Source organism: Bombus huntii, chromosome 10, assembly GCF_024542735.1.
Source record: "Bombus huntii isolate Logan2020A chromosome 10, iyBomHunt1.1, whole genome shotgun sequence".
Lineage (NCBI taxonomy): Eukaryota > Metazoa > Arthropoda > Insecta > Hymenoptera > Apidae > Bombus > Bombus huntii.
The window spans coordinates 6,466,512-6,480,875 of NC_066247.1; the positions used below are offsets into that span (position 1 = coordinate 6,466,512).

The window sequence follows — 14,364 nt, forward strand, 5'->3', positions numbered from 1 at the left end:
TTTGTCTCTTTCGAAGACGATGCTGCAAACTTTTGAGTGACAGTCCATAGTATGCGAAAATCCAGAAAATGTCAAAAGTAAAACACTAGTGACAACATTTAATAATATTTCCTCTCCTTAAGTTATAGAGATAAAAATTTGTATCTTCGTAATGGTCCACTGTCCGGATAAATTCTCGCATCTATGTATTTTCCAATTTTGATGTTGATTAACGCCATAAAAATATATATATCAAACCTATATTTAATTTGTACGTCAAATCGCTTAAAAACACTTTTCTTTTTTTTTTCTTTTTCTAACACGTTATAAACTTTCGTGTATTTTATTTTTCAAGATTTTTGATTCAGCAAAGAGCTGTCCTCGTCCACGCTCGGACTTGCGGGAATTTTTTGGCAAGCGGAACGGAAATCGTCAGATTAAACACACGTGGTGTTTTTTCAGCGAATTGAAATTCGTTAGTCGAGATTCGAGCTGTTTCGCGTTTATTGTCGATCGAATTCCCATTCTTTTTTTCGTTCTTTCCTTTTCAGCCCCGTGCCCCGCGCCCGCCGGATTATCGAAACGGTTGTTACCGCGAGAGAAAACTCGATAACTTCGATTTCCTGTTCGATCTAAAACGAGCCACGTTTACCACCAAGTTGCTCTCCCGCGAAATTTCCTGTTCAATTTCGTATCGACGCTTTCGCCAAACTATTGTTTTCCTCCGCTCTTTTTTCCTTTTCTGTCTTCCCCGTTTATCCTTTTCTCTATTTCTCCTCGTTTTTTACTTCAATTTCTCTCTTTCTTTTCTTCATTCGAATCACGAAACACAAAAACGAATTGTTGGAAAACTAAAGTAAACAATGTCGCGAAAAGAACAAACCAGACGCGTGGAAACGCGGCACTTTTTCACAAAGAAACCTGACGAAAATGTTTACCGACTGAGAGCCTGCAGTTGCGCTCTTTTTGTTCGTTAAAGCGATTAGGTTTCTGGGCAACGTGTACTTCGTTAGCAAAAATAAGGAATTAAAGGGCATGCGAAAGGAGGACGATTCTCTCTCAGCTGTATAACGTCGAATGCAATCTTTTCGAACGCATGTTTGAATCTCTTTCGTGAGTTAAAAATTATGAGAAGACAGTTAAAGTACAATTTTAATTAAATATTTCAGACTTTTGAAGGGAAAAAGATGTCGAGGTAATTCAAAAAAATTAGTGGAGTATCGATATTGAAACCTGGAAGAATTTCTCAGACAAACGAAATATTTCTACTGGAAATAGATAGATACGTGATTATGTAAATTAATATGGTTTGACTACTTTTTTACAAAAATTAGTACAACTTTTCCCCGTTTCTTCTTTCAGATATCTTTGTCGTACAAGAAGAATATCGAGTTATCCTGGTAAGTGTTTTATCGCAATTGAAAATTCATATGTAATGGCTTTTTCATTTTTCCTGAACAAAAATGCCACATACCGTCGAATTTTTCCACGTAACGTCCATCTTCATTCGTAAATATTTATATCAATAATACATTAAGATCTTAAGTGGATCTTCTTCTTCAAATTATTCAACTTCTCGTCGAATGAAAGTGACTCGGTTCTCCAAAATGGAAGAATTCGACAATCTAAAAAAAAAAAAAAAAACGAAGTTAAAAGAATCCCAATTTCGGTAAAACTGGATGATATCGTACGAGCGAAACTGGTCTTCCAGAAACTACAGAGAAATTCAATTTTCTCCCCATTAAACGGATCGTCGTGAATTACGGAAGAATTCGATATGGTTTGAATCAAACAAACGTTCCGGAGGCATGCGACTAAATTCGATTCCCATCGAGTTAAATAAACTTCCCAGAAGCGAGAAAGAGGATTCGATCGAGTATGGTTCGCCAAAAGATCTCGAAATTTCTTTAAATTTCACGTGCACGTTGATTTTTTCCGAATAAAGGCAGAATACAAATTCTGTTTTTAACGAAAGAAGTTGGTAAATTAAATTTTCATTGGAAGTGAGAGAAGTTACTTGTTGCAGTTTATACATCTTCAATCTGATCTTCAACTTTAAGAATTTTTTATTTTATTCTATTTATTTTTCTTTTCTTATTTAGGAAATTTATTTAAAATATGGAGATTAATTGCGAAGAGTAACGTATGGAAGGTTTTACTATTAAACCTGTTGTTCGAATATTAACAGAAAACTACTGTACTCTTTAATTCTCGTTGTTTAACCTTCATCGTATGATTTATTAGCTATCACAGGGAGACTGTTTTAAATCAGTCTATTTAAATAACTGGAAATTTAATCGATATTCATATATTCAAATGTAATTGTATAGAAGTCAGAACGATTGATCAGAACGAAATACAAACTGTATATTTACCAGCTTTATTTAACAGTATCCGCTCTGGAAAAAAGAATAAAAAAGTTCTCTGCTTGGAGTTAAAAGTTCGTGCAAAAAGGATGACGTTTAAATCTAACAAACCTCTGCTGTAGTTTAAAAATACATTTTTATTAACAACTACATAGATTTCTCAATACTTGCTGCTGCAGCTTGACTAAAATTCTAATTGTTTAAAAGCAACAGAAATATTTTCGTTGTCTTTTAACCGATTATTTATCATTTCTATTGCGTTCATAGATTTTCTATTGTAGTATCGTGAACGAAAGACCTAAGAGATCCGGGTGAACCATAAACAATATCGCGAGAAAAACCAAGTGCCGAAAAGACAAGGGATGCTAAGGGAGAAAGACGAATTAACAATCAGTGTTAGTTGAGAAGTCAGAGAGTGTGAATTGCGTTGTCGAGAGAATGTGATCTGCGTGAGAGAGAGAGAGAGAGAGAGAGAGAGAGAGAGAGAGTTGCAAATTAACTATTTAGTTGTCTAAATTTTAGCACGTTATTATATTTAGTTCACGTTAAACAACCATGGTTCCCTGTTTAACTAACATCTGTTTAATCCATTTGAAATGAACTAATAAATAACAAAGATCCTATACTACTTTTGGACAAAGTGTACGCGGTACAATATCGCAAATATTAATTTTATTGTGCGTACTGGATTTTTCATGCTTGAGATATTTGAATACCTGTATTTTACGTGATCAATAATCCCCCTTAAACGATCTTAAATATCGTTTTTCGCGTAATGTAAAACCGGGCTTATTTCACGAACGTCATTTTAGTAACTTTTCCGATCGCTCGATAAATTCACTATTTCATAAACGAGAAAACTCGATTCGAAATTGGGTTAACACGAGATCGATATCGAGCTGAGTGAAGCGCGTATTAACATCGCCAGGCACGTAATGCTTTGCCGATCAAATGTTGTGCATGCGTGTAATTACTAATAAAGAGCGAGCCGCGTTTATTCAGTCGGCGCTTCCCTGAAAAATTCCCTAGCACGACGTTTAATATGGATCACGGGATCTGATATTCTGTCGCACGTCGTTTAATGGAAACATCTGCGTAATTAATCCTAGTATAATGCACGCACGAAACGCGTGAATTACGATGCAACGTAGCATCTGTAATCAAAAGCAATATCGAAGATCTAGGGACATTTTGCGCAGGAATAATTTAACGCTAACCTTAGCAGGCTCGGTCAAGTGATTGATTTGAAAATTTCATTTCAAATTGTACATTCATCGTTATATTATTTCGTTATGGAAAATTAATAAAAGTAAAAGTTGCAGTTATTTTTCCATATTTCGAATAATTATTCGTCTTATATTGCGCTGCAGGGAATTCATTTGAAATGAAACTCGATTAAACTCTTGAATATTTGAAATAATGATATTTTCATACACTTGAAATATTGTTTACCGGATAATTGATAACGGGAAATTATCATAAACGTTACAGTTATAATAAATTCGAAACGATCGTAATAAAAGTGTATAGGGATTGCGTCGTATTGCATCGTTGAAAAAATTATGGTGGCGTTTAAGTGCTTAACAAATTTAAATGCGAGCTTACGAGTAAATTAGCGGAAATTAGATCGTGATAAATAAGATGCTGTCGAGGCGAGAGCAAGCCATTTTAATTCAACCTATCCCATTATTCCGGATTAGCGTTTGAAAAATGAAAGAGATGAACGTATCGTATAGGGAAGCAGACAAAATTTTGTTACAATTAAATCCTTCTAAAGAAGAGAATTTTTCTGTTGAAATTAATATTAAAGACAGAGGGAACGCAACACATTTTTCCTATTTTGTAGCTCGAACGAAAAGCGTAGATTATTGCTCGCTTGCTAAACGTAGACTTAAACGCTCGAATGCAAATTACTTTTGTTTTACACGTCGGTAAAAAGTAACTGTAACATGTAGATACACCTTTGGGCTAGGGAAAATTTTATATCTCGAAGTTCCGCATGCATCCGTAAATATTTTTCATTACTTTGTTTTACAGAATGCTGTTACAATTAACAAAGAAATATTTTTCACAAAAGAGAAGCTTTAAAGATACGTGCATCTGTTTTCGTTATATTTTTAATGAAATTCTTTTCCGTTCCTCCTCTCTCCCTATCTCTCTCTCTCTCTCTCTCTCTCTTTCTTTCTGATATATAAATAACTTTGTTTAATGTGAACTTTGAGTTTTGCTAAGTACACGGTGCACAACATTTATCTGTTTGGAGCCGATTCGGAACAACTTATAGAATTTCGGATATTATCTTTAGTTTCGTAGCATCGGAACTTTTCTTTAACAGAATCTGTTAGAATTACACCGAAGAATTTCAAGGCTTCCCCATTGTTCCTAGAGATCTAATTACCTCTTCGGCAAGTTCACTTAGGAAGAGTTCACTTGTTAGAAGACGCGCAATAATAACGATTCAGCGGCAGTTTCTTGAATACAGAGCACCTCGTACAAAAGAAGTACGTAGTAAGTACGAAACCCCGGCTCTTTCTTTCTGATAAATTCAGCAGCAGTATCGGATATCGGAAATCTTTTCTATTCATTTCAAATAATTCAATCTTCATCAAACCACAAATTAAATTCGAGCGTAATTTTTACTTTCGTTCGCTGAATATCTTGCGCGTCTTTAAATGATCTTCTCGATGTTACGCAAAAATATTCAGTCTTCTATGATCGCTGTAAAATTGTTCGTTTATCGTCTATAAAAATGTATGGAATTTGTTAAAATTTTCTTTTATTTCTTGTAAGTTTCTTAACGCTTCTAAAATTCGAAATATTAAATATTCGAGTAGAAACTAACAGGAAGTGTTGGCAGAAAACTTCCATTCTCACAAAAATAATTTTCGTTTCGTTTCATGTTCGAATTAAACCAGAAACCTTTTCCACTTACCAAACAACTCTTCGATGCCAACTTCGTGTCTGAAAAAATCTTCGTCAAGCGAGTGATCTTCTTACCTGACTTTGTTCTTTAAATTGAGACTCGATTTCGATTACATTCAGAAAACTCGCATTCCCATAAAAACAATCCTCCACTTTCTACACGGCTTCCATTCACCTTTCCCACGTTTCATACTTTCCGGTTCGAACTAGCCCGAAACCCACTTACCAAACGACTCTTCAACCCTAACTACGTAACCCGAAGGATGTTGATCGAGCAAGTGATCCTTTCACCTGACACTGTTCTTTAAATTTAGTCTCCGCGTGGATCAGATTCAGAAAATCTCCATTCCCACAAAAGCGATCCTCTACTCTAATATCCATTCGCCTTTCACACACTTGAAAAGTTCTAACCCTCGCTGAACAACCCCCAACCTTAACTGGCGCCCAAATTCTTCGTCGAACGAGTGGCCTTTTCGCCTCACCATATGACGCTGCTCTTTTTAGTCTGTGTGCCGTTTCAGTCGATCAGTTCCTCACGTGGCAGAGCGACGTGGAGCGTCTGAAAAGCTTCGAGTAACCGGGCGAATCTGCGTCGATCTATAAACGGTGAAAAATAAACAGACTCGTTCTCCCTGGCCAGTTTTAATTAAACCTGGCAGGGAGAAAAGACCACGTTCCGGATACAATGGCGTTGCGAGACAGTCGAGAGGAATCCTCGGAGCGGAGCTGATGCTCGCCGAAAGAACAGGGAAGTTCCACTGGGAACCGGTGCTCCACGTCGGTTAATTATCTAATCGACCTCTTCCGCGGACAATATCGCCCGGCTTCTTCGTCCGGTTCCTCGGTGAACTTCCGTCATCTAGCGGAACAGCCGAGCCTACGGCAAATAAGAATGTTAATTACGGGGATTCGTTGGTCGGAGGCTGCTTTCATTCGCCGAATGCCGCCGCTCTTCGCAAGTTCTTTGTACACAAGGTGAGTTTCGCAGCCAGAGAGAAAGAAAAGAAGGGATCATCCTGGCTTTACGCGACTCTCTTACGGCCGCTTTAGGCTGCTATCACACGGAGATACGCATCTCGTGACACCTGTATGACGTATGATAGGTAGCAGGTGCGCATATGTTCATCGTGATCTTAGATTAAACGATACGTTAGATTTGTGGACGCAGCCGGTGCATAGGAATCCGCGAGTCAATGTGAAGCGAAGATAACGAAGGGGAAAAAGTGACGTCGCTTGTAAGCGAAAGATAATTCAAGATGATACTGCATGAGACACGTGCACGCGCGTATCTGCGATAAGAACGTAGAATCTAATCGCGTTATACGTTTAATAAAAAATTTCACTCTACGATTCAGAGAAATTGGAGAGAGATCAAAGATTACGTACAGTAGGTTGATGGTGACAATTGCTTGGTTTTAATCTGACAATTAAATGTCACAGCGAGGAAGAAAGAAAGAAGTGATAAAATTGATACGTAGAAGTCATTGGACGACGCTGGATAATTTTTCTGATCGCGGTATCGATGTGAATTCAAGAATAAGATTATTCCTTTTCATCGGTAAGTTGCGATTAACTGGAGCAATTATCGAACGGAGGAATAAAGTCCGGAATTAAAGTTGTCTCGGTAGTCGATGAAACGATAAATCATATAAACACAGCAATCTGTGGCTAAATCTTGCAAATCCGACGGAACCATCATCGTTGGTATTCATTGTCATCGGTTGGATAATCTGATGCAAAGCCTTGCAACCATTTGCATTTAGCGAAGCAACGAGAAATTGTATGCAAGCCATCGTGTAATCATATGGTGAACTGTCAACATGCATAAATTAAAAATTCATAGTTTCCAAGTTTCCTCGCATTTCTCGGACTTCGTCAGTTTAGTCCAGCCAGTGGATAATGGATATTTCAGTAGGCGCAAGGCCTAATAAAATAATAAAAATAAAATTCTTTTATCGATTTATTTTACAGATATAGGATACAAACATGAATTAGAGCATAAATTACACGAACTGCTTTAATGTACAATATAAGATAAAGATAAAGAACTAGACTTCGATAAGATTATACCTAATACACATACACACACACACACGTTACACCAAAGACGCTTGAACAAAAGGATTTTTCTTGACTTTTCGAGGGGGAATTTTTATGAATTAAAGCAGAAAGAGAATTCTTGCTACACTGAACATTAACCTTTTTCTAGACTATGAAGAACGTTGTTAAAACTTTAGATTTTGTAGGGAGCTCTACAGATAAAATGTAAGATTCGTCTGAATTGAGCAGAAAATGGATTACAACGTGGATGTTTTACTTCATTGTAATACAAATGAAGGTGGTAATTCGCGGGCAATAGTAACGAAGAGGAAGAGCAAGAGAAATAATTCGATAAGTACTGGAGATAGGCAGTTTATTTAGCATAATTAACGTTATACTAAATTGTGAATATTTAGCCGTGTGAATTTCTACAATATTTATGTAAATTCTCTTGGTACAATTACCACGTCCACTGTTATTATTCCCCTTTTACCAGTTTTACATAGAACGTATGTCTCAACGAGAAGGGTAATAAAAAATTGTAAAATGAAAATATCGACGAAGGCCAACGTTTGGAACGTTTCAAACCAAATGCAAAATTGAAGAATTATATAAATATCACCAATGTTCCGTACACTCCGAGTCAACCAACCAACCGATACGTCGCAAAACACAAAATTATATCGAACGTAGTCTGCAGGCGCGTTCAAACGCAATCTTCACGCACGAGCTTTCGAAAAGAAAATGCGATTCTGTATGATCCCGTGGCGAAGTTCGCAACGATCGCAGCTACAACGATAAAAGGCAGGTGTACGTATTCAACGAGGGCAGCCGGTTCTTCCGACTTAATTCAAATTATCCGACGCGAAACGAGATGAGCTCGCTGGAGCGCGAAGGGTCTGCACTCGAGACGGCGGTCCCGTTATACAACTCGTTCGCGGCCTCCATATCGGCGGCTCTGTCGATCTCTTTCTTTTCTTTTTTCTTTCCTTTCATTCTTTTTTTTTTCCGGGGGTTGCCACGTGTAATCAGCCGAAATTCCGCGCCATAAATCAATACCCAAGCCCCTTCCGACGATGCACCCCTAGCCAACCCCCTACCCTTCCGCCCCTGGCCCTTTCCATTTCCGAAACTTCCGCCTCATCGTCTTCGGAGGCGTTATTACCCAGCAGCCGCGGGCATTCTCATTTCCTAGCTGCCGAATTTTCCATTTTCATCGACCACCTCGTCTCTTCCGCGAGACTCGCGGCGAAGAGATTCCGCCTGTTTCCGCCAGGGATCAGGATTAATTGCCGCGTTCCTTCGAGCCAGCGGACTGCCTTTCGTTCGAATTTTGCGAGACCGATGTGGTGATCGAATTACGGGGAAGATGGCTGATGGAGGAAGATCCGACGATCGAGGGTGGAGGATGAGTCGTAGATGGTTGGCGAGGAATTTTCACATCGCTAGCATGAAATTGTTTTGGTACCGGGAAGAACTGGCACTGGATTCGCTACTGGAATTGTCAGGACTCGTTCGTGAAGATTATTGAAAATTTTCTAGATTTGTTAACATGCAATTGGTTAAATTAGGGTAGTGTTGTTGTCGCGAGTTTGTAGCGGAATTTAAGTGGAATTCAGAGGTATGTATTTTCGTAGAACCAGTGTTTCATCGAGTGACATGGGTAGTGTAGCCTTGGTTTGAATTTTGCGAGGGTGAGTGGTAATCGAACTTTAAAGAAAATTGGTGATGGAGAAAGAATTGAAGATGGAGGGTCGAAGAAGGCTTGTGGATGCTGGGCGAGGAATTTTAGCACGGCGATATAAAATGGTTTTAGTATTAAAATGACCACTATGATTATCTTCGCCCCCGTTAACGAAAATTGCTCCGTGCTATTACCGTAAATTTATAGCGAAATTTAACACAAACTTGCTAGCGATACTTTATCATAGAATTACTTGAGTTATTAATTACCATTTTTCGTAGAGTTAATGTTTTATCGATTCGCGCGAATATAGTTTCGACTTGATCTTTGCGACGGTAATTTACGAGCAAATTCTGAGATAAATTGGCGATAGAGGAAGATTTGAACGTGGAGGCTTAACCAAGGCTTGTGCATGATTAATAAAGAATTTTAGATCGATAATATAAAATGGTTGTAACGCTAGAAAGTTTGATGTGATTATTTTGACTCAATAGTCGATGCTGTCGCCGCAAATTTTACAGCAAAATTTCAGATAAATTTGATGGCAATATTTTTTCTATTACCAGAATTATTAGAATTATTAATTACCATCCCTCATAGAATTAACGTTTCATCGATTGACACGAGTGCTTAGTATTTTGTATGGCTGAGATATGATGGAATTCTTAGAAGTATCGTCCTATTGAATAACACGTGCACCATTTCGCTTCATGACTTTCCCATCTATAGCTCGGCGAACTCTCTTCATCGAACGATAAGATGTAAGCTTAACTGCTACAATATCGTAGCACATAGTAGGACACAATATATAACATATTATCTGCTACAGACCTTTCCCCGATATTCAAATGAAAACCAGTCCGTGGATATCCTTTCACGAACTTTCAACGTCGCCCTTTTCCCTGCTCTGACCCTCTTGCCGAGATTCTGCCAGCCAACCTTTCTTCGACTCGCGATAGACGGGTACAGTCAGTGAAAAAGATGCGGTTATTCCACTTGTACATTTACATTTTTGGTCAGAAGCTTCTCTAGACAACGATCACTGTTCATCGCTTTTTTACCTTCTTCAATCTAATTTTATTCAATCCTAATTCTATCTTAATATCACCGAAACTCATAAATACAAAGACGGTTGCGTCGTGTCTTTATATTCGATCATCACAGATCTTCGTGTTACATCTCACCAATCTTTCCGTGTAAGATCGTATCGTCCACTTTCTACGAAAGTAATATAGTAAAATTAAAAAATTTAAAAAGAATTCTCAAAAAGTGAACTGAGAACTACTATACTGATACATTGAAGTGTATAGCTTCTACCGATTGTACGATCAAGGATCATCAATTTTAAGAGATCAATTTTCCAGCAAAAGTTGACTGTAAAGGTGAACTGAGGATTATTGGACGAGGAAACTGTTACATTGAGAATCTCAGTGTATCGCTTCCACCGACTGTACGATCGGTCAGACAGAGCTGTTAACAGTTGTATGGAGATTTAGCTGGATTATTGACCGTTTCTCCGGCTCGACGAAGACGAAACCAGGTCGAATGGTATTTGTTAATGTGCTCCCGCAAGAGGTTTTTTCGCCAACTCCTCCGAGAGAGAGCTTTGGCCCAGCTTTTCGTCTACAGATTTCCTGCAGTCCCTTAAAATCCTTGCCTCCTTCGTCGGGAATGCGTCTTGGCAGTATTGGACGTTCTATCGATGTTCTTGTTCCACTTTGGATATGTATCCTGTATTCATTTTTTACCTCGTGTACGGTGTATTTTAGTTGGTATTTTCCTTTGAACAACGTTTGATTCGGAAGGAAGATAGGTTTCCAGTGATGAGAATCTTGCTATTTCTATACTATGTGTCCATACGTATCTGTATACGAATATGTTGGTGCATTTGTGTTTGGCAAATTTATTGATCGAATTTACGTATATTTATACATACGCGAAAAATATAACGAGAAGGTACGTTCCAAATAAAAGTTGTGCGTCCAGTTTAATTGACTTTAAATCTAATTTGATTTTTATATGCATCTTTTATTCGGCACATCGTGCGTGTATATACGGTGTTTTAATATCGACTTTTATGAATTGTTGATATCGAAAAATCGACGTGGCAAAATATTTGAAATTTCTCATATTTGTTCGATGCTGTTTCAAGAACAAGAAGAAAATTATAGGAATACGTAGATCGCTCTCTTTCATCGTTACAAGATAACATCCAAGCAATACTTTCTTTCATCGTAAAAAGGCTATGGTACAACCATCATTCTTTCATCCTTACGAGACAACGTTCAACTTTTTTCTTAAGTCTGGACTCAAGAGCAAACAAAAGTGGCCATGTCTCCAGTGCATTATTAAACTCTCCGTGTTACACTGTTCACGTAAGAAATTCCTCGTCCGTCGTGTTACACGACTGCTTGGAGAACAATATCCATCAACAGGAGACTTGCAGAGCCAAGACTACAGTAGTTGAAGGGAACTTCGCTTCGAAGGAACTTTTAATGCAACCATTTAGCCACAGAAACATCTTACTCTGCAACCGAGTGTTCCAGCTGGAGATCTTGCCCTCTGGTCACCGTGAAACACTGTCGATTAATTTGTCATAATGAAACGAGGAGTTACGCGTCTTTAGTCTGAGTTCGCGACTTCATTTCCGAAAGATCGCTGTTATAGGTCACGCACTTAAAGTACGCAAACTAAAAGGTAAAGTAAGTGAAGTAACTAAAGCAAGTAAAGTAAGTAAAGTAGGTAAAGTACGCAACCAAAGTTTACACGGTATACGTGGACAGATTGAACGGGAATCGAGCAGATTTCCGGAATGACGATAACAGTAAAAAATAAAGCAACTCCTAGCGACGATTCCGGGAACTTTCTAATCTGGCTTCGTAATAAAATTTATTCTGTGGAAGTGATAAGAATCGATATCATCGCTGGTCGTATTATATATATTTTGCTAGGAGTAGATTTTGTTAAAATTAATTAAGAGAACTTTTTAGAAATAACGAAGGAAGAGTTTGAGGATATAGATACGAGAAAGTTCTTAGATCATCGAACTTCTTCATTCTCAAAATTTTGATAATTAATAAACAAACGAATAAAATACAAGCTACATTCGTAGCTCTTTTATTTATCAAAAGATTCCGAAGAGATGCAGAGTGGAACAGAAGATATGATTACCATAAAGAAACATGATCTTTACTTTCAAATAGCTAAGACACACAAATTCTTCAAAAAGTTCCAAAACCAATTAGAGAAACAGAAGACGTAACCGCTATGAAAAGATTATATCTTTGCGTCCTAATTACTAAAACATACAAACTCTTAACGCTTCTTAGCATTTCTATTTGCTAACGAAAAATTCCAAATCCAATCACAGTAACAGAAAACGTAACCACTGTAAAAAAAACCTACAATTTTCACACCTAAATTACCAAAACACACAAATTCATAACGTTTCTGTTCACTTAAAAAAAAAAGAGAGAGTGAGAGAGGGAGAGAGAGGAAAAATACCCAAAAGACAACCAGAGAAACACGTATTCATTACAGAAAAAAAAAAAGAAAAAAGAACATTAAAATACGCAAATTCGTGACTCTCTTCTATTTATCAAAAAATCTCCCTCGAATCAGAGAAACGAATTTTCCTAGCTCCGTGTATCATCCATTTTTTCTTCTAATATTTCACTTCGTCGTCTAATAAGTTAAAGGAATTTCGTTCAGGGATAAGCCGAGTTGATATCAGAAAGAGATCCCTGTTTGTTGGTGTGCTCGTTTAGCTGCCTTCTGTCAGCCGCGTGAACGCAGGATTTGTTGGGCTAAATGACGCTGATAATCGGAGTTTACGGGTTGCCCCTAAGTCATCGAGCGACGAAGGAACCCATTCGAGCATCGTACAGTTTACTTGCTGGATCTCTCTGTCGACGACGGTATTAACCTTGTAAATCCGGGATATAATGCGGATGGGATCGCGATTTCGCCTTTAACCCTTTCGCAACATTCGCCGGGAAACAACGGTGGATTTATGGAAATTTGGACGTTGTGGTGATATTTAAATTACGCAGACAGATGGTGGTTCCAAAATTGGGAGGGCTGAGCGCTCCAGAACGTCCAAAAAATCTGACCTAAGCTGACCTGATTATACCTTAGCACCATTAGAATCACGATCCTAGGCATATGCATATGCAATTTCATTTCGAATCGCTTGAATCTGAGTAAATGTAACGTAACCAGCACCATTTTCTTTTTCTCGTAACTTTTGAACCTCGAACTTGTGCCACGACTCGGACGAAGCTTGCTCACCACCTTCCCTATGTCTGCAACATATTCGAAATTCAAGGAAATTGCTGTTCCCTTTTCCATGTTAGTTACCTTGAATTTCATTGCATTCGTTTGAGAACGTAATTACTGGGACAGGCGATTGGCAATTTTTAAGCCTATAGAAAGCGTGTGCATAATTGCGAGATCGAATGCGAAATCAACGAGGAAGTTTGGTGGACAACGAATCGTAAGATCGTTTCCCTGTGAAAAATAGGAAATGCGATTTATAAATGTGTTTATAAATGTTCACCTGTGGTTTTTCTTTTACTTCTACGCAACGAATTTTGCTCGAACATTGCTCGAACGAATGCTCGATGGCTCGTCTCAACTAACTATGAGGCAGCAGTTTCGAATAACTTCAACCCCCATCGGCGTATACTGACACAGCCACGCGTTCAAGCAAGTATCCCTTATAAACTCGTACAGTCGGTGGTCTTACATAGGCTGAAGCTGCGGTGTTCAACTTCATCTCGTGGGTCCCGAAGGGTAACCCCCGACTGGAATTATTAAATTCGCCAGAGTGCGTCGCTTCCTTTTCGTCGATAGACGCGGAGGATTTCGTCTGCCTTCGAAACGGACGATCTCGAGGCTTCCATGTCGACACGTAATATTGCCAATGGCAGTAATGGGGTCTAGAGTGCATTGAATTGGGATTATCGTTTCGCGTACGATACATTTTAGTAATGGGAAGAACGAATTCGTGGTGTTACGTCGCGTAACACTCTACCTAGCCGAGGCCACACACCGCGGGCAATATGGCAACCAGATGTCTTCGGATACTCGCAGCGTATCCTCCATGATGTCAAGGACCTTCCATAAATCACATAGATTTCCTAGAAAAGGTCCTTCAAACGAAACAAACATCTGGTTCGGAGGAATTTCTAGAGACTATTGTCTACCACGGCTTAACAAGGGAAAGTCAGTTTTTGTCACGTACGCTGCAACTTTCCTCCCACTAACAACTTTCTCTCGAGGGCGGTTAAGACCCTTCGTTTAACCAATTAAAAACGAAGCCTATTCCCTCACTCTCCTAAATAACATCGGCACCAACGAATCCGATGGTCC

General features: G+C 38.5%; 1 protein-coding gene across 4 annotated transcripts in view; it reads left to right on the plus strand.

Annotated features, from left to right (window-relative positions):
• LOC126870214 (poly(rC)-binding protein 3) overlaps positions 1-14,364 on the plus strand; it is a 184,999-nt gene that overhangs the window by 49,379 nt on the left and 121,256 nt on the right. For 3 of the 4 annotated variants that reach the window (XM_050627721.1, XM_050627716.1, XM_050627720.1), the window contains exon 2: positions 1,342-1,379. The exons of the other annotated variant lie outside the window; for it this stretch is intronic. The gene's annotated coding sequence lies outside the window, so the exon portion shown is untranslated. The remainder of the gene's footprint in view (positions 1-1,341; positions 1,380-14,364) is intronic. 4 annotated transcript variants of the gene reach the window in all.